This window comes from Miniopterus schreibersii (assembly GCF_964146895.1).
Source record: "Miniopterus schreibersii genome assembly, chromosome: 14".
Taxonomy (NCBI): domain Eukaryota; kingdom Metazoa; phylum Chordata; class Mammalia; order Chiroptera; family Miniopteridae; genus Miniopterus; species Miniopterus schreibersii.
Genome location: NC_138114.1, coordinates 36161358 through 36181830, shown reverse-complemented (window position 1 = coordinate 36181830; position 20473 = coordinate 36161358). Strand labels below are relative to the sequence as shown.

Below are 20473 nucleotides of genomic sequence, written 5' to 3'. Positions count from 1 at the left end.
AGTAAACCTTTATTTCCTGTTGCTTCCACACAGCGGTCCTTTAAGGAAATATTTTGAATGTTTCTTTAGGCAGCAGGGAACCTTGAAGGGCAAGCGGAGTGCTGGGGCCCCAGATAGGGACAGAGATGCCTTCTGTGCCCAACAGGGCCCCGGGGCGCGTGGAGAGCCGGCCTGGGCCTCAGAGCTCTGAAGCTGCGCCAGGTCCTTGCCCCAAACTGCTAAAAACAACTCTCCCCCAGGCACAAGCATGGCCCTAACCTGCCACACCTCCAGCTCTTCTTACAGCGAGATCTTTTAAAATAGTCTGAAATGTCAGACATGTTTTTTTTCACAACATGCCTCAGACATCTCATAAATTATTCTGCAGTAAACCTGTAATAGGAATGCTCAGAAAATGAAGAATTCTAGTCAGGGGAGCCTTTTGGTAACTTAGACAACCGTTTACCCCAAACCCTCCTGCTTCCCCCTCTCTCCCCGCCCAACTCATTGGAGATAATCACTGTGAAATAGAGCTAATTTTCCTGAAATCGTGTTGGAGGCTATCTTTTTGTCCCTCAGAATGCTGTGTTAGTTTGAACAATGTGATATTCTAATGTTTGACTATTTTTGACTTTAAAAAGGCCATTTGATATGGGTCAATCTGATAATAATATAGAAAGTGTAGGAGTTTGAGTTCAGTGTTTTCTGATTTCAAAATATATCTGAAAAAAATGTTTTAAAGAAATCTGTGGTAACCCACCTTTATTGCTGTTTGCTTCTTATGAAAATGGGTAATTAAAGATTCTGGTTATAGAATCTGTGTTGCTGCTCAAGCTGTGTCTGCTGTCACATTGGCTCCACTCGTGGGCTTTTACAGATACGTGTCACATCTTCAGCTGTGGACATACTCAGTCCTAGTTCATGTGTATGTGCCTTTGGGGTTAGCCTTCGAGTCTTCCCTTTAGGGGTTTTTAATCTGTTGTGTCTTGTTTTTGTTTTGTTTTTTATTTATAATGCTTACTCGATTTATTCAGTTACTAATTTCTGAAAAAACAGCATTTAGGAAGAACTTCAAATTACTTATTGGTACAAAGAGAAAGTTTGAATTTGGGGCTGTCCTAATGGCCTGGGATATGTGGTACAACACAGACTCGTGGCCATTGATGCCCAAAGCAATGTTCTCTAGATGCCTTTTGCTCATTGAAAGATAAGCCGTGTTATGGATGCTAGTTTATTTCTCAGCACCCTTTGGGGAAACAGCACTGGATTGGGAGTTAAAAGTGTGGTGTCATTCCTATCCAGGTCACAAGCTCTCTCTGACTTTGTGGGCAGGCTTCTCCTTTCCCACCTGGACTGTTTTCGCATCTGCACAGGTGTAAAACTGGATTATTTCTAAGGTCTTTATAACAAAATAAACCAGACAGTGATTTTTATTGAATACTTTCTGCTATGTAAGATACTGAGATAGTTCCCAGTAAGTGTAAGACAGTCTTTTACTTCTGGAAGTTTTTAAAGATTTTTCATAGCTAGATCAACCAACCAACTAACAAAAACATTAAAAAATTATTGACCAGCCTGCAAGAGCAGATCACTGCCAAGAGCAGAAAGAATAACACAATGAATGGAGTGCTCCGCACCCCCTTTAGAGAATTATCCCTGGTTTACAGAAGAGAGAATGATACAGGAGCTGTCACATAAGTAGGACAAAGAGTGGTCTAGACAGTGAGCGCCCCGAGTCCTGAGCAACAGCTGTCATTTAGTAAGTACCTGCTCCATGCCTGGCTTTGTGCCAGGTGCTCCTGGGTGCTTTACCTATATTATCCCAACCAAGCCTTGTTGTAGCCACATGAGAGGAATGCTGTGACTACCCCATTTTACAGATGAAGAAAACGAGGAAACTTGCCCAAGGTCACATGTTAGTAAGTGGTGGAACTGATAGCTGATATCGAGCCTGTATTCTCAATCACCATGCCTCTGAGGGAAGGGTGAGGTCATGGGGAGAGAGAGGCAGTAGACCTCATGAAAGGGAAGCATGGAATAGCCTAGGGTTAGTGATGGAGGGAGAGGGGAACATTCATGACCATGAGCCACCCACACTCACCCATTTCCTGTGGTTCTCCCACCTTGATTACTTTTCACTACCTTGCTGGACCTTGGAGAATACTGCCTCTGTTAAGACTGCAGCCCAAGTGTGGCCAAGAAACTCCTCCAGCTCCCCTCCAGCGCTCCTACCAGTGCTAAAAAGAGCCGGGTGTTTACTGGAACTTGGGATATCTTTGCTACTTGAATTGGCAAGAGTCACGTCAAGGGAGTAAACAGCTGGACTCAATTACTTGGGATTGAGGGGTGACCCCAACAGCATAACTATGAAAAGGTTTCAAATTATTTTTTTCCAATTTTCCAAAACTTGATTTTACTTTAATATTTCCCTTTTAATGTCCTCACTTGCAGAACCAAGAAATTCTAGATTTGGAATGTGTATTGTGAAAGGCTCCAAGGAACAACGTGATATTCTTAACTAGCTCTCAGTTCATTTCCTGGACCAATGCGGTGTCATTCGTATCTGCTCACAGGCCTCGGTCCAAGCTCCTGTTCACTGTCACTCTCAGCAGCCAGCGGTGGACATTGTCCAGGCATCACGTGACATTAAAACAAAACAAAAACAAAACCCCATTATCTTGCTTTTAAACAGCCTCCAGGGCTTGGATTTCGAGTCCCTCACAGGCAGTGATAGAGTTCATCTCTGGAGCTAGCACAGGGGTGGCACGAAGCAGGCCCTTCATAAAGGCTGGTAAATGTGTGGAATGATCTGTTGAGCACATTCTCTTAATAACCATAAAAATGAGTGCAGTGGAAAGGTGTTTGAAAAATGAGCGGGAGGGTGAAGGCAGGAGAATGCAGTGTAAAACATCTTTGTCGTGAGGTAGTAGCTAAGAGCCTGGGATTTCAGGTCAGATAGACCGAGTTTTATGTCACAGTTCTACCACATACTGGTCATGTGACCCTGGAGAGGACACGAAACCGTTGTCTCCTTTCTAAATTGGTAGCGATAGTGCATGCACCATAAGCCTATTGGGATTAAATGAGGTATTATGTATAACACACTAAGCACAGTGTCTGGGAGCTGTGATAATGATAATAGTTGTATTTTATTTATTGCTAGGGGGGGAAAAATCAGATTTGGCTGCCTTTCAAAATAAATGGGTAGAAGAACTTGAGTATGTGTGCCCCACCCCCCAAATTTAAAAAATTTACATGGTAAAGAGTGGTGTAGTTGGAATACTCTGTAGTTACCTGGATCAGATACAAGCTCACCAGGGAAGAGTGCTGTTTGTGGAAGTTTGGCCCCACAGATTAAGAGAGGACATCATGGATCTCTTTCTTTAATTTTCAAATGTTTAGTTCTGTGCTTGTTTCTTTTGTACTTTAAAATGTGTTTTAAAAAATAAAACTTGTTAAATCTAAAAACTACACTCCTGAAATGAGATGTAAGAGGGATTCTTTTTAAAAAGTTTAATGCTTGAACAGGAACCACTTTTGAATTTGGGGGGTTTAATTGCCTTTCCAGTTGCTTTATACAAGACAGTGTTTTCAGTTGCTGAATAATTAATGAGACTGTATTTAGTGAAAACACCTTGAGAAGTTAAGAGTTTGATAAAAAATGAAAACTTTTCCCTTACAATAATATGGTAGGGTAAAGTACTAATGGACTATTAGCAATGAAAGCCTGTGTAATTAAAAAATAAATATTTGCTCTTTAGAGGGCATCAACAAGAGAGTCAAAATATATTCCTCTTTTAAGGTTATAGTCACTATGGATTGTGATATGAAATAGTCCTTATTTTAGAGTACAGTTGAATTCTTTGCTTCCTCAAATATCCACTTACGAAATATTTGTGCTAATAGATGAGTGAACTCCTAGTAAACCTCTTACTTGGAAACCCCGTGCCAGACTGTATACAGATGGGCAGCCGTCACGTCTGGCAGGCCCTGCAAGTGGAATTACATTGGCACATTGTTTTAGTCACTGGGAACATTTTGCAGAGGAAAAAAGAAAAACTGTCTCCCTGCTTAAATGAAATTCTGACACTCTCAGTGCAAAATTATAAATTATATTTAAAGCGATGCAACAAATTCATGGTCACTTCCAGCTTTATGTAAAGCATTGGCTGCAGCCCTGGCCGGTGTAGCTCAGTTGGTTGGAGCATAATCCCTTACACCAAAAGGTGGCGAGTTCCATCAGGGCACATACCCAGGTTGCAGGATTGGGATGCATCTGATTGAGGCAATCAATTGATGTTTCTCACCTCTCTCTCTCTTTCTTTCTCTCAACGCCCCCCACTCCTTGTCTCTCTCCCCCCTTCTTTCTTCCTCTCTCCCTCTCTCTTTCTCTCTCCCTCTCTCTCCCTCTTTCCCTTCCTCAGTCAACATATCTGGGGATAGAACATGTCAAAGATTTAGTGTTAATCTGAATTGAAAATATTTTTAAATCCAGAGAATTCAAACTTGTGATGAAAATTGAAGTACAAGTTAAAAACTTAGTTGCGGGGCACATGTGAGAATAAGCTTAAAAATGCTCACGCTCTTTTCTAAATTCTCTGACTCTTCAGCGTTGACTAGGAACAGTGCTGAAAGTAGTACTTTAAGGTAGTTTCTCAATATCCAAAACAAGAAAACTTACATTGATTATTAAGTCATTTGTGAATTTATAAAACAGTAAATTGGGAAGAAATTACTAAATTTGGTGGAAAAGGGATGAAGAGACGTTACCTCAAGTCAAGGGTTAAAACCAATATTTAATTCAATAAATATACTCTATTTGGAAATAAAAGTAAGGATACTAGCCGGTACTCCACAATAAAACCATGATGGTTTTATAGGATCTTTTAACCACATAATTACACAAAGCAGCATTTTTTACTTTTAATGAAATTAAAGCCAAAAAGGGGTCTGTTTGTGTCTTGCCATACTCTGTATTACAGATACGTCTGTAAGGAAAAAATCAGAACATGAGAGAAACAAGCACTTTGATTATCTCAGAATTTCTTTTACTTTAAAAATGATTCCACGTAACGTCTACATTTAAATATAATTTCATCGTGTCATTTGTGTAGATGTCAGGGATGGAAGAAATGAATGAAATAAGATTCAAATAAAACTCTTTAACCTCTGTTTAGTGAAGAATTTTGTTTCTATCAATATAATTTTATTAATTCTTATAAAGAGTTGACCCTTTGTCGCCTCCCTTGAAATACCCATTGGGCTGGGAAACGCGGAGCTGTTCATCCGCACGGCTTTCCTGGTCGGTGGGGACTCCCTGCCCATCTCCCTCCATCTGCTCGCCCTTCCTGGGGGCAGAGGGGCCCAGGGGACTGGAAGGTGGCCCCAGCGCATCCTATAGAGAAACTGCAGTTCATTCCCAGCCGGGAGCCGAGCAACACTCTAAGGATGGTTTCTGTATCTGCCTTACGATTAATTGCCTGCGATCTCCCTCCTAGCGCCGTGATCTATGGGCTTCCGTGACCCAGGCGCTCCATTTATTTTCTTCGCGAGGAATTTCCAGAGCCACGGCTGGGTCACCCCCCGCCTTTCCCGGCAGCTGGTTTCACTCTGCATTTAATGAGGGAGCTGAGCCGAGTGGCCTGGGAAGGGCTTCCCCGTCTGGCACCCCACTGGGAGGACTCTGCCGCCTGTCCTTGTTCACTGACGGCCGGGACTCCAAGAAAGGGCCTTTCTAGCTAGTTCTCTGGCCGGCGACGGGGGCACATTCCTGAGCCCGCCCGCCCCCCTCCCTCCTCTTTGGACTTTGGTGTAACCGGCAGTGAGTAGGAACGTGAGTATTTGAAATCACACATACATGAAACTTAGAGTCCCCGGGATTTTCTGTCCCTGTTCACTGGCGCACTTGGCAGTGTAGCAGAGCCTGCAGGCAAACTTGGCATAGTCATCCTGGGTCTCGTGCTGCCCAAGGCCCCTCTGCACCCGATTCTCTGCATTTAAATTTGCCTGTTAGGTTTTAGAGCTGCGATATTAGCAGATGGGAATTTTGAAACGCTTCACCACCCTGCTGAGAGCTCAAGTGTTTTTCATTTCTGTTTTTAGAGTGTTAAGCTCATATTTTAGGTTTTTCTCCCATATAATGTAGTGCGTTTACTTAGACTTTACATTTTTACGGAAGAAAACCTTATTTATTTTTGCACCTTTATTATTAAACAGATAGGAAGAAAGTTTATAATTATATGCTTCTTAAACTGCATGTCCTCCAGAAATGTAATATATTCACCGAACTCCATGAGCACCAAAGCTTCCTTTAAGACTGGGAACCCACCCAAGAATCCTGAATTTACATTTTTATGAAGGATTTTTGTAGCATATTTAAAGGACAGGGGAGATTGTTGTATGGGACCTTTATTCTTTCTCCATCTCTTTAGTCTTGTGCCCTGTTAGAATTTTTGATGGCTTAATTTCCAGACACATAAGATGTAGCTATAAACTTAAACAGTGAGATGACCCACTATTCAGTGCCTCACGTTGAGTGAACTTTTATTGAATGAACTAGTGAATTCAGAAGCACCAAAGGGCAATAATGGTGGACTTGCCTTAAATAATTTATTTTTAAAAAAGGAGGAAGCCCTATATTCTCCAACTTTGTGCTTGTATATAAGATTTCAGACATCAGTTTTATAGACATTTGGACTTAGAATAAATGTTATGAGACCTCAGATTTTAATTTTCTACTGCTGCTTTTTAAAAAATAAATAAATAAAAGGAAGGGGATGTCACCACAGAAATTTTAAAAGCAATTTAGAATAATATTGCCCTTGTTACTTAACCAACTCATATGGTCACAGTCGCCTGTCTTCAGGGAACTTAGCTTCTAGAACTCACAGCAGGACCACAGTCCTTGTAACATCTGCTGACTTGGTGTCGTCGTGTCTGTCCGTGTCTCCCCCTCCCCCGTTGGAAAGTGTGGCAGGGGTTTCTTTCTTTTTCAGGGCGGATGTATGCCTGGGTGTTGCATTTTCTCATCTCAATGTCAGGACTTCAAGGCTTATAACATTTGGAAATTGTGGTCCTTTCCAGCCCTGAAATTCTGTGATGCTTTGAGTCTGTTGGTCACAGGAAACCTTCTAAAGACATACCATATTGCATTTCTCTCTCTCTTCCCCCCTCTTCCCTCCTCTCTCTCTCTCTCTCTCTCTCTCTCTCTCTCTCTTTCTCTTTCTCTCTCTCTCTCCCTCTCTCTCTCCTTCTTCTTCCGACCTGTTTTGCAGACAGTCAAGGGCTCTTCTGAGCTGTAACCTGCAGAGTTCTGTACACATGTGGGTGCTGGGTGTGGGGTCACTGCAAGTTTTGTGTTTTCTCGTGTCTAAGGCAAAAAGCCTTCATTCCTGGCAGTGCCCTGCCTCCTCCAAGCATAATCCCAGTAAACTGTTGTTATAGTAAAACAGTGACTAATCAGAGCCTCTTATTAACCAGGGTTGCACCTGCCTGACTCTCCTCATTTTTGGAATTAGAACCAGACGAATAGGAAATAAAGCAATTATGTCAATACAGGACTGTTTATTGAGCTCTTACTGTGTGCTGCGTGGGTAAATGCTCTGCCCCATTAGTCCTCACAGCAGGGAAGTCAGTTTCAATCCCTGTTTTGCACATGGAGGTTCACAGCAGTAGAGTCGCTGCCTAAACACCTAGAGCTCTTTGCTGATAGAGTTGGGTGTGAGAGATTTAATATTCTGTTAATCAGGGTCTCAGTGTCATTAGCCTACCCCCCCCCCCATACTACAATAACTTTAATTGAATACGTAGTTCATTTCTTCCAGTATCTTATGCTGTTTTAATGTAAATTGTGAATTGTGAGGACAAGGTCATTTTGTGCTGAGAACTGTTCTCTTTAACATCAGTTTGAAAATGATCCTCAACATCCCTGACTCTGTCATCTTTTATTCTATTTTAGTGGTTGCTATCATAGTGTCTTTAGTTAGTAGGCTTCTTTGAGTTCTAAGGGATTTTTGACACCTTCTATTTTCTGATAATTTTATGTTGTCAGCCACCCAAGGCAATTGGGCAGAAAAAAAGATTCGCTGTGGGCAAAAGTAGCAGAATGAGATTTCAGCAGTAAGCGCAGAAAATCAAATTCTCTCTGAGCAGCGTTTTTGCTACAAATAAGAAAGACGAGACAAATGTAGAAATTGTCACCTGTGGTTGTAATCAAGGCCTCCATGGAGCTTTTCACAGCCGAATGTGCAAAACAAGTTTGCTGGGAGCTTCTTTCCTGGGTAGAGAAGGGTACATACCATTGAGGGAAATTATTTTGGCCTGGGGGAGGGGATTGGGGGTGCAGGGGGGCTCTGATAAAAGTCACTGGACATCAGTACCCTCTCTGTTGGTCTGGCCTCGGCTCACATGCTCCACCTGCCCGGGGCCCCCACCTCTGTAGGTCATCCTGCATGCCTTGGTTAGCTTCATCTTGAATCAGGAAACTTCTAAAGAACTTAACTGGGGTTTTATGGCCTGACAGAGGCAAGCACAGTGCCTTTGCGTGTGTTCAGGGCCATTTGTGGCCTGTGCACACTGTCTAGCCAACGTTATTTCCATATACTCTTCAATACAAACCCTTTCCATCAGTGGAACTGGACTTGGGTCTATTCTTTGCTGTGTACCAAGCACTACATGTGTGGAAACCACCTTGGAAACTAGGTGAACAGCTTATTAATAGCCAAAGACACGGAAGACAGTAAGTTCTAGATGTAAATCAAGTAACACCTAGCTAGTAACACCCATGTGAGTTAACTGTTCAGAGAAAGAGTAGACGAATCTCTTTGCTTCTTATGGGAAGTTGAATTGTAGAGGGGATTGTGCTATTGAGGAAAGACAGGCCATGTAACTTCAGGAGAGAGAGGAAGTAGGTGTAATAAGCTCTTGAGAGAAGAGCTGAGGCTGTTCTTTTCATCAGCTTGGGAAGACTAGTCTCTCTATGGTTGGAAAAGAACATCTGCAACTATTCAGAGAAACCAGCTGAGGATGCAAAGGTTTTGAGCCCCACCCACAGATGCTATTGCTGCTGCCAGTCGTGCTGAAAGCAGCTACGGTTTATTGAGCACTTTCTAACACTGTGATGGGCGTAACACTGAAATTGGATGTTGTTATTCCCATTATATAGATGAGGAAACCAAGGCTTGGCAAGGTTAACTGACCAACCTCAGACCATACATCTAGTAAATGGCAGAGCAACAGCTGAAGTCCACTTAGATTTATTCTAGAGTTCCTCCACACATTTGTAAAGGTGTTTATGGGTGACGGGGTGTTGATGGGTGTCATTGCTTCCTAAAGGCTGTTAGAAAATTCCATGTGTGAGCTTATTCAGTTTAAACCTCCCCCAATGAACATTTTCTGTATGGAAGTTAATATCATAAAATCTACAGGTATATTTTAAGTGTTCAGAAAAAGATGCTTTTGTCAGCATTTCCCCAGATCTTTTGCAGGTAGGTCCTGAAGCTTGATGTTCTCCTAGCTGGCACACAGTGGAGGGCAGTCTGCAGACACTCTTCCATGCTGTTTTCACTGATGCCTCAAGGTTTTGAGGCTGCTTGTCTTCTCTCCCCAACTAGAATGTAAAGGCTCTGAGGGCAGGCACCATGTCTCATCTTGGTTGATAAACTGGATTATTTCATTTCCATAGCCGGATAAAAATAACCCCTAAAATGATCCATGTCTCTTTTTTAGGCTTGTCTTTTCTCTGAACAACCTTCATATAAGAACCTCTTGCTTCAGGCAGAGACTGTTTTGTGCCTCTGTGGGTGAGGTCACATTGTGGAATGGAAAGAGCAGGTGGGCTTGGGAGCCAGTGCTGGGGTCTGTATTCCAGCTTTCCACAGACTGTTACAGGTTAGAAATGACATGTGTAACGTGGCTGGTTCACCATCAGCATTTCAGAAACGAAGAGATGGCTCATCTGTCTTTTCTACAAGCATGAGCACAGGGCCTTGCACAGAACGCTACACCATGGACAGGTTCCATAGGAATGGTTCGGTTCCTTGAGAAACTACCTTAGAACAGAGGTGAGGAACGTCCAGCCCACGGGCCATATACGGCCTGCAAAATCATTTGGTCTGGCCCTGCCAAGGCAACCGCAGGCGGGACTTAAAATTCAATAAATCTAGGAGCTTTTTTCATAGCTAATTTTTAAGTTGATAATTTTGTATGGCCTGAGAATGATGTTATAAATATCCAAATGCCCCTGGCAGAAAATAGGAGAGAGCAACTCTGAAGTATCTCCTCTTTTTTTCTTTTTTTTAATTTTTATTGTTTTAAAACATACATAAAATAAAATTTAACACCTTAACTATTCTTTAAGCACATAGTTCAGTGCTGTTAAGTACATTCACATTGTTGCACAACCACCACCACCATCCATCCCCATAACTCTTATCTTGCAAAACAGAAACTCCATATCCACTCAACAGAAACTCCCCATTCTTCCCCTGCCCCCAGCTCCTCTGCTTTCTGTCTGAGTTTGACCGCTTCAGCTACCTCATGTAAGTGGAATCATACACTCTTTTAGCTTACTTCCTTGAGCATAATGTCCTCAAGGTTCACCCTTGATGCCTTTATTGAGTGTCCTTCGTTCCCTGACTTTGCGACTTTGCGTAGGAAGGTGGAGCCAGAGATGGATGTCTGGGTTCTTAGATGCCACTTCAGGTATTAAAGCCTGGGCTTTGACAGGTAAGTGTTGGTAATGTCAACCTGCCAATAAGATAAACAGTGATTATATTCATCAGTCTGATAAAGCAGTAAACAGGATAATAGGACTATACCAGCACCTTCTTAGCTAGAATACTATCCTTTTATAATACAATTTACAGTGTTTCATATATATTTTAAAATCTAAACTTAGAAACATCTTGCTAATTTAGATATTATTAATTCCCTTTTATAGGTGAGTAAATGCTGAGGCTGAGGAATTATGGGATTTCCCAATTTGCTCAGCCCTGGCAAAAATGAAGCTTTGGGTCATACACATAAAGAGTTTGAGAAGACGCTCAGGGCTCTAGCAGAGTTTGGGTTCTAACCTAGTTCTTCTGACTAGTTCAGAAGTCGAACTGAGGATTGTCAGTTTTTGCTTGTTTGGTTGTTTGTTTGTTTTTTCAAAGCCACTGAGCACATATACCAACTATTAGCATGATATATTTTTCTCCATTTATTTTTCATCTAAATGTGTCTGTATGGTTAAAGTGGGTTTCTTATAGATAACATATAGTTGGGTCTTGTTTTTTGATTCACTCTGACAATGTCTTTTAATTGGTGCATTTAGACCATTGATGTTCAAAGTGATTATCAATATAGTTGGATATACATAGAGCAAGTTTGTGTATATGTATATGTAGGCATGTATATAAATTTTTATTAGTAGTATATAAATGTATAATAGATGCCAGCATATTTCTAGGTAGTCTGTCCGAGAGACAACATAGATTTTTTTTTTTTTAAAATACATTTTTATTGAATGTTTGCCCTGAGCTTGGCACTATATGAATAGTTTGGTGGTTTTAACTTACTTTGAAGAAAAACTATTTCAGAAATTTGCACTGTGTTCTCAAATCTTGGATGCAGCTTTTTTAACCTGCTATATTTTTTAAAAATGCCAAAAATCAGTGCAAGATCAAATGAAGAGAATAGAGAAAGGTGGCTAATGTCACATAATTCTCTGTGTGGTGGAAGCTGGGGTCTCGTGTTTATTACAATCGGTCACTGATGATCTCTGCAGGCCTCAGCATGGGCCCCAGTTCAGGGACTATTGATTCTGGGTCTGTCTGTGTGTGTTCCACCCCAGTTATTAAATGCCACCAAGAAGAGAGGTTTCCTTAGAAAAGATAATGTTTTCAGTGTTTCATGTTGGCTTTTTGCGAGGTTAGTACACTTTCAGTAAAACTTCAAAACTTCTTAAAGAAAACAAGCAATTCCTGAATAAGCCAGTCTTATGAATTGAGGTATTTAAGCCCTTCTACTGAATGGAACTTCTGTTCCCTCATTCCCGAGCACGGTATGGGCCTGCACTGCAGATGTCTGTGTGATATACGATGTGGTAAATATGTAGCCTTAGGAATGTTGCGGTTAAAAGAAAAGTCAAACTGTGGGTTGTCTGGAGAGTGGACACTTCTCCTGCCATATCAAAACCACGCTTCTTTCCCATCCTCAAGCTCCAACAGACCCCTTTTCAGATTTTTCCGATTTTTTTCAGCCACACACAGTAACATCTTAGTCTCCTTTACCTATATTGTAGACTATAGCCCAGTTTTGACTCTCCTGAGAATTCAAAATACTGCCACTCATGCTTCTACAGGTAGACATTGTGTGGTGGCCACCTCACTAGAAAGGCATCATCTATATCCAGGGCTTGTCTTTATTAGTTTGAGGTTCTGTGTTTACAATTTAAACAGAGCTAAGATGTTTTGCTTTTATCTAATGAATTTGGGACTCTGCCCTTGTTTGAATTATCTAGATTGTCTAAGGGGAGGGCTCCAAATGTACTGGATGCTGCAATCAGACAGCTTTGTTTTGGCTCTGTAGACTCAGCCATATTTGGGAAACACAAATGGGCCAGTTTTTGTCTTTAAGACTTGTCTTGGTTAACAATGCATGTTTAAGAAACTTGTGTGCCCAGAGTTGTACATATAAAGAGTTTGGGAAGGAGCTCAGGGCTCTGGAATGCCATGAAGCCTGGTTAGGAGCAGGGAATTGGCAGTGAGCGGGCCTAAGGAGCAATGGGGTCCTGTGTGTGTTGTCACCTGGCAGCCTCTGCTGACTATTTTAAGACGAAACCTTTTGGTGCAATTGCTTCTTTAGGAAATCTGGCTGAACATTCTAGTCATTTTATTGCCCCCTGTCCTCATAAGACATTTCATGGGAGTAGTTTGGCTTCATTTAAACAAAAGCAATCACTGGTGATCCACGCTGGAATTCCACATCTCGGCTATTTGCCATGAGCTCTGTGGGAGATTGCATAACATGGGGCCACCATGTCCTAATGGACAAGATTGTTAGTGGCATTTTTTAAGCTTGTCTCCTAGAATTTTTCTCTTGAAAGTTCTCAAGATTACACAATTGTTTATCAAATGCCAGGTATGAACTTAAAAAAATTACCTTTCACTAAAAAAGAAATGTATTATAACTACTTTATAAAACAATTCGGAAAATATGAATGAAATAAAGTTACCAGTAATTCCACGTTACCATCTTATTACTAGAACTTAGGTGTATTTCCTTTCAAATATATGCATGTGTTTTGGTTTTTGCATAATTATAACCACAAATGTCACACAGGCTTACACCCTAATTTTATGATAAGAAGTCTTTTTCCATGTTGTGTGGTCCATATAACCATTATTTTCATAACTATTCAACAGTTCACACAGGAGGGGGGAAGGTGGCCATGTAATTGGTCTGGTACACTGTCACTCAATACTGGAGTGTTACTAGGTTTTCACTATTATTAATAAAGCTGTGGCAAACTTCTCTGTCTGCATAGCTTTATTGGCATTAGAATTCTTTCTTTGAGCTAGATTCCCCTAAGCACGAAGGGTAGGAGGTTCATAGCTCCTCATATGTTATGCTGAAAACAGTGGTAACAGCCTACAGTGTCACTGCCTGTATAGGAAAATGCCAGCATCTTTGCATTTGTTCACATTGAATATTAATGTTTCTAAATTTGTGCACTAATTTAAGAAATAGAAAAATGGTTAGTCATTATTTGAATCTTTTTTTAATTAATCAGGTTAAGTGAACATCTTCTCATAGATCTGTTTGTTTGCATTTTTTCTTCTGGGAATTATTTCTTCATGCCTTTTTAATTTTTTTCTTGGCAATAACTATGAGTACACTGTAAAATCTATTAACCCTCTGTTACTTTTGCTGCAAACCATGCATTTTAATATATAAATAATGAACGATTACAGGTTATCTCCTAAATTCTATTGCCTGAAATGCAAATAACACTGCATTCATAAGACTTGAAGCTATTTTGGGGCTGTATTTTGGTAGTCAGCAATTTTCTTGGCGGAATCAACTTCGTATGTTGATTTAAAGGCTCCATTTAAGTATAAAAGGTAAAAAATGCTTGTGGGTTTATTGGTAATTAAGTTTCTAGCTCTGGATCTGCCCCTTTCCCCACATGGACCTGGGATGAGAGTGTGATGGTTTTAGTGGGACTTAGGCATGGGATTTCTGAATCCTGTGATTATAAAAACGTCTTATTAAAATGAGTTTCTTATCATCATGAATTTTAATGGGGATTAAAAAACAAAACTAAAGCAAAATAAAAACCTTTAGTTTTTGTGGGGCAAGTGGATCTGACTACTGGGATTGGCCTTAAAGTTTGGGGAGGCAAGAGAAAGGGTATTAGTGGGAAGTAACAAGGAGACCAAAGACTCAGAAATGGGAAATCTTGTCAGGGCTCAGCAGGAATGACAAATATGGTACACACAAGTTTAGGGCTTATTGATATGGGGGAAATGAGACATCTTACAGGGTTTTGTGGTACATTAAAGATTTGGACTTGATGTTTTAGACTAGTGTTTCCCAAAGTGTGACATTTGAGGGGATTTTAGAAGGTATGTCATTGAACATTTTTAAATTGTAGTGTCTACTCGTTTCTTGATTCTCTTTCCTATGCAGAATTCATTCCTATCTGTGCTCCTGTAACACTTAGGTCAGGTTGCCAGCAGAAGGGTCACCCACCCTGTTATGTTTAAGTGGGATATGTCTGTCACCCTGTAACTCTGTGATAGCCTCAAAGACAGCAGCTGTGCCTGATTCATGTTGGTGTCTTCTGGGCCAAGCACTGTCCTAGGTGCATTGTAGGTGCTAAAGAAATGCTGTTTGAATGGTATCATTGGATCTGTGTTTTAGATACATCATTCTTTCCTAGGAGCTTCCCTACCTTTTCTCCTTTTGCCCTGTACTGCCCAGCCCCCCCCCCCCCCCCCCAGCTCATAGGGGCCCTATAGATGTTTATTCCCCCACTGAAATCTGACCCAGGAACTCTTTCTCTGCTGAAGTCAGAACATGGCAGCACTTGCACTCTAGGGTGATTCTGAGCCTTATTAGGCTATTGTAATGGTCTAGGAATGAGGTGATGGAATAGATGGTGAGTGTGGATGGAAAAGCAGAGGTGGCTGGGACACATGAGTCATGAAGATGGAAGAGATGACAAGACTAGGCAACTTATCGGCTGTGGGTGGAGGGGGTGGCAAGGAAAAGAGGGGAAAGCAGCGCACTCAGACAGGTGGGAGGGATGGATAGTCTCTCCACCAATATTAATTGGGTGGTTGCTCCGTGCTGGGCGTCTTACTAGATGTTATGATAGAGATAACCAGCACCCGTCCTGCCTGGAGGTGCTCGCTGTCTGTGGACTTCGTGTACGAGGCCTGATTGGAGGAGCAGAGACCAGGAAGGAAGGTGGGGAGAAGTGAGGGATGGGCTTGGCCAGTCCTGATGATAGTTTATGATCAGGATTTTACATTGTTCAGTGAATTATGGGGCAATACCAAGAGGTTCTCAAGGGGAAAATGACACTGTCCATTCTGTCAGCTGCGGAGGGCTGATTTTCATCTGGAATTCAGATTCTGTTGCCAAGTGGCCAAAGGTGCCCTGAGGAAGTTAGAAGAGGGGTAGGAAAGCGGGCTTAGTAGAAGGAGCATAAAGCAAGACAAAGGGAAACTTTTTCTGAATCTGTTTTCGTACCCAAACAACAAGGGGTAGGTTAGATTTCTGGTTTACAAACTTTTTTCTTATAGCCACAGAACCCATTTATCCAAGGGAAGCTCAGGAAGTATTAAATGAGTGAAATCGGTAAAAGGACAGTTGGCCCTGGTTGGAGCGAAAGGTGGGGAGTGGGCAGGCTGGCGCCTGCACTGGGGCCTGAGGAGGCTCATGGAACCTCCTTCCAATACAGGTGGAAAACCATGAAAATGGGCTACATAACATGCTTGGATCCTCTGGTTCTAATATTCCAGATGAAATCCTCAAGGGAGCGTGTGCCCTTGGAAAGGAATGATGACCATCTCAGGGCCGTCTAGCTCATAAACTCCTAGAAGAACCACAGAGGCTGTTTTCTAGAGGGAGGGTACTCATGGCCCAGGGTAAGCCGGTCCACAGTGACACTTGGAAATCAGGACCAGACGCATTTGTGGGAGGAGGAAGGAGTTAACTGTCTTCAGTTCAGTGGAAAGGTCAGCAAGGCCCTGATCAGTGCGGAATTCACTGGGCTTGGCCCTGTGTGTGCGCTGGAAACCTTTCTGAAGGCCATTTCAGATAATTGGTTAGAACGGAAACTGTGTTGGAGGGACTCCAGGAGGAAATGGGAGGGCGTGCGGGGTGGCCTTTCTGATGTGCTTTCCTATTGCTCCCTCTCCAGAAGCATCGATCTTTTCACAGAAAGCTTGTGTTTGTTGTGTGCTGAGCCCCCAGCCGTGTTACGGGATTCCAGGCTGAAGTTAATATCAGGGTCCAGTTTATCCCAGCTTCCATCTCTTGCAGGGAAGTGTTAGCGACTTGAGGTGTTATCCCTTCTGGCTTTCTGAGGAGCCCCTGGACCTTCTCCAACAATGTAGAGAGTGCATTTGGACAGAAATGACATTCATAGAGATTGAGAAGCCGATGAGCTGTCAGAGAAGCATGGCTTTGCTGGTGGGTCAGCAAAGTTTAAAGCAATAGGCTCTGTGAGCTGTCCCTGTTCTTTTCAAGCCATTGGAAGTAGCTGCAAATATATCAAGTCCCAGATTGGGTTTTAGAGCTCGAGTCTACCCAGGGTTCGGTCAGAGTGGGGAGCCAGCTTCCTTTTAAGCAGTTGCAGTGTAGTTAAGGAGGGTCTGGTTATCTTGAAGATAAGACTCCAAAGTTAGGTTCTGAAGGCTAAATAGAGATAAGGGCAAAGTTCATGGTTGAGCGCCCACTGTATGCGTGGTCCTGAGGATGACATAGTGTCTCTGCTCCAGAAACTTACAACCTTTGGTGGGGGAGGAGGTGGCTTGTGGAGGCAAAACACCACAGTGCGTAGGAGAAGCTAGAGCCTGCTGTGTTGAGAGGTCAACCGAAGGCTCATTCTCTTCCAAGAGCTTTTGCTGGACCTTGAACTCACTTTTTCAGACAAACTCCCTAGTCACATATCCCTGAACCACCCATATAAGGACCTTCTTTCCTTCCCCAACAAAAAACCCATATTTAGTTATTGGATCCTATTTCAGCTGGAAGCAGGAGTATAACTTTTGCTTTTTAGTAATTATTCACTCTGTCTCATCTCAGAATTATAGGGTCGTGGAGTTAGGGACCATGCAGAACTGTTAATTATGCCGATGCGTTCTTGACAAGCCTGGCTGCTTCACATCTTGTTCTTCTGGTGGAATGTCTGTGTCGATGCTGCGGTGCTTTGACCGAGTACAGTAGGTTCCTTGGCACAAGGGGAGGAATGGTGGCTGGACCCTCACTGGCCCACCCAAGCTGTGACACTGTAGGTTCCTGCAACCCATTGAGGGAATCGCTGTCCGGTGTTGCCACTAGATGGCACTGTTCATCTTTTTGGCTTTTCCCCAAAGGTGCCTGCCTCCTTTGGAGGGGACATGTGGGAGAAATTCCAAAGAGGTGCCATCATGTTCTTAACCAAATCAAGCTCTTTACAGCTTAGTTTTAAAATAAATATTAAGTGTCACAGGTTTTTATGTAAAATAAACTCTCACATTCTACATATGATTGTAATAGCTTGTACTATGTCCAAATAAACAGCAGGGACTGGATTATGACTTTCAAAAAGCTCTTGGCGATCTTCTGGTCAGGCTCAGTTTGTGCAGCTTCTCAGATGCATCCTCACTGATGAAATCATTTGCTGAGCCACGTGGGATTCAGACCTGGCTAGTCTTACTGCAGGAGGGATGGATGCAGATTATCCTCTCCCAGTGAAACCTTAGCAACACCCTCCTCCTCATCTTTGCTGGTCAAGGTTCTTGGGTTGCAAACCACCAGAAACCACCTCTGGTCAACTCACACTGAAAAGGGATTTATTGGCAAGATTTCAGGTAGTTCTGAGTTTATGAGAGGCTGGAGAATGGCACTTAGAACAGGGGCAGGAATTCAAGGAGGCTGAGTTCGCTGGAATCAGAGCCAAAATCAGGCCCTGGAATAGTCTGGGTAGGGTGTCACTGCTGTTGCCATCACTGGCAAGGACTGGACCCTGGGCGCCACCCTTGGCACAGCTGCCACTGCCATTCTTGCTGCTGTTTTTATTTTAAATGGCCCACTGCGTCTTTGTGTCACCTGCTGCAGATTCAATCAATCACCAAGTGACAGCATACAGGAGAACCTACTCCCCAAGAAGTCTTTGTATGCAGAACTGGTACTCACCTATGCATTGTCATTGTCACCTACTGTCACACTAGTTCTTAAAATATCAAAATAGCGTCCTACCACCCTGGGCCCATTCTCCTTCCAGCTTCTTACAATCCAACCACTGCATGTAGCACCTGGCACAGGGAGGGGCCTCCCAGAGAGTACTTTTGCTGCATCTACTGTGGTGGTGGACATTTGTGGCAAAATGATGGCTAGTATTTTGGATATTATCCCTGACCAGTGTCTACTTCAGATTAGTTTGTAAGTTAGAAGGGGCTGACACTTAGAAATCACTGTTATCTATATTGAGAAATATAAAATGACAAAGGGCTACCCACACATGACAGTGATTACTAATCACATGTGAGGTGAGGCATCCTTTGTGTTTGTTTCATAGGACATTTCCATTCATCTCTTCTCCTGCCTAAGGATGCTCTTGTAGTAGGTACTTATTTGTAAAATTAACATGAATTAAACTAAACTATACAGAGGAAATTGGTAAATGAATTATAGAGTGTTAATACTGTGAAATATTATACAACCATTAAAGCAATGGATATAGTGACTGTAGAATGAAATATTTAATTTAAAAGTTAGAACACAAAACTGTCCAGACATTATGGTTACAACTATGTAAATCCTATTTATGCAAATAGATAGAGGTTAAAAGGACTGTAAAGGAATAAAAGTACTTTCTGTTAAGATAGCTCCATGATTGAATCAATAACATTTCTTCAATAATGTTTCAAAAATTGAATAAATAAAACCTTAACATAATAAAATTGGTTACTAAAATTATTTTTTAAATGAAAATGTTTGGATGCTACCACAACAGCCCTTTTGGTCCTGGGTAGCAAACTGATATATCACCAAACCACAGTTGGAAGCCACTGGGGCATTCAGAACACAGAAGGTTGTGCTCCTTGACTGAGAGAACAAATGTTTCCACCACTTAGAAAATGATCCAGGGGGCTGGTGAAGGTCACAGATAGTCTCAGGTGTATTGACAGTGACAGAGGCAAAACTACTGCTGAGTTGGGCTGCATAGGACTTAGAGTGATTTCCTTGTTGCCCTAAGCATTCTACTCGGTCAATTCCAAGGACAGTGAGCAAGGCAGCCACCCAGAAAGGAAACAAGTGCCTGTGTTGAAAAGGAAACTAAAGCATGTCTCCTTGTGCAGACCCTCAGACCATACCTTGACCTTCTTATTACAGAATTTATGAACCTGGGAGTTGGTTCCCTCTACATCGTTGCTTCTCACACTTTAAAGTTCATAAGGACCAGCTGGTGATCTTTTTAAAATTCAGATTCTAATTCAGTTGGTGTAGAGTCAGAGTTTCTGCATTTTTAATGAGCTCCCAGCTGATGCCAGTGCTGCTGGTTTATGGACCACACTTGAAATAGTATCCTGAAGACTTGCCCTTCAGATGTGTTCAACTACACCTTACTATCCAGAATATGTGTAAGACCTGTGCTTTGAGCACCACAAAACGCTGCTGGGAGACATTAAAGAAGACCTGCCTAAAGGGAGAGATTGTCTAGTCTCATAAATTGGAAAACTCAACATTGTTAAAATGTTCATTTTCCCCAGATTAATCTATAGTTTCAACATGATCACAGTCAAAATTCCAGCAGTCTTTTGTTTTTGTTTTTGGTAGAAGTCGACAAGATGGTTCTAAACTTTATATGAAAATGCAAAGGACCTCAAAGAGCCCAAGCGATTTTGAAAAAGAATGAAGTTGAAAGACTCACACTACCTGATTCTAGTAATTACTATAATGCTTTAGTAATCAAGACAGTGAGTTATTGGATAAAGACAGATCAGTGGAACAGAATGAGGTCCAGAAATAGACCCACATATATGTGACCAAATGCTAAATTGGGCTATGCTAAGCAAGAGAACCCAGGTACAGAAGGTTACATATACTATGGTACCAAATTCTAGACAAGAAGAAACTGTAGTGACAGAAGGCAAATCAGTGGTGACTGCAGACTGGGGATGAGACCATACTGACTGAGAGGGTTATCCATTTGAGTGTGAAGGGTAAGTGCAGTGCCTAAGGGCCTGGCCTTCCAAGTCAGGCTGTCTGGGTTCCTCTAGCAACTCTGCCACAT

At 42.1% G+C, this 20473-nt stretch overlaps 1 protein-coding gene across 31 annotated transcripts in view; it reads left to right on the top strand.

The window, feature by feature from the left end:
• SORBS1 (sorbin and SH3 domain containing 1) overlaps nucleotides 1-20473 on the top strand; it is a 204682-nt gene that overhangs the window by 75023 nt on the left and 109186 nt on the right. The gene's annotated exons all lie outside the window — the stretch shown is intronic.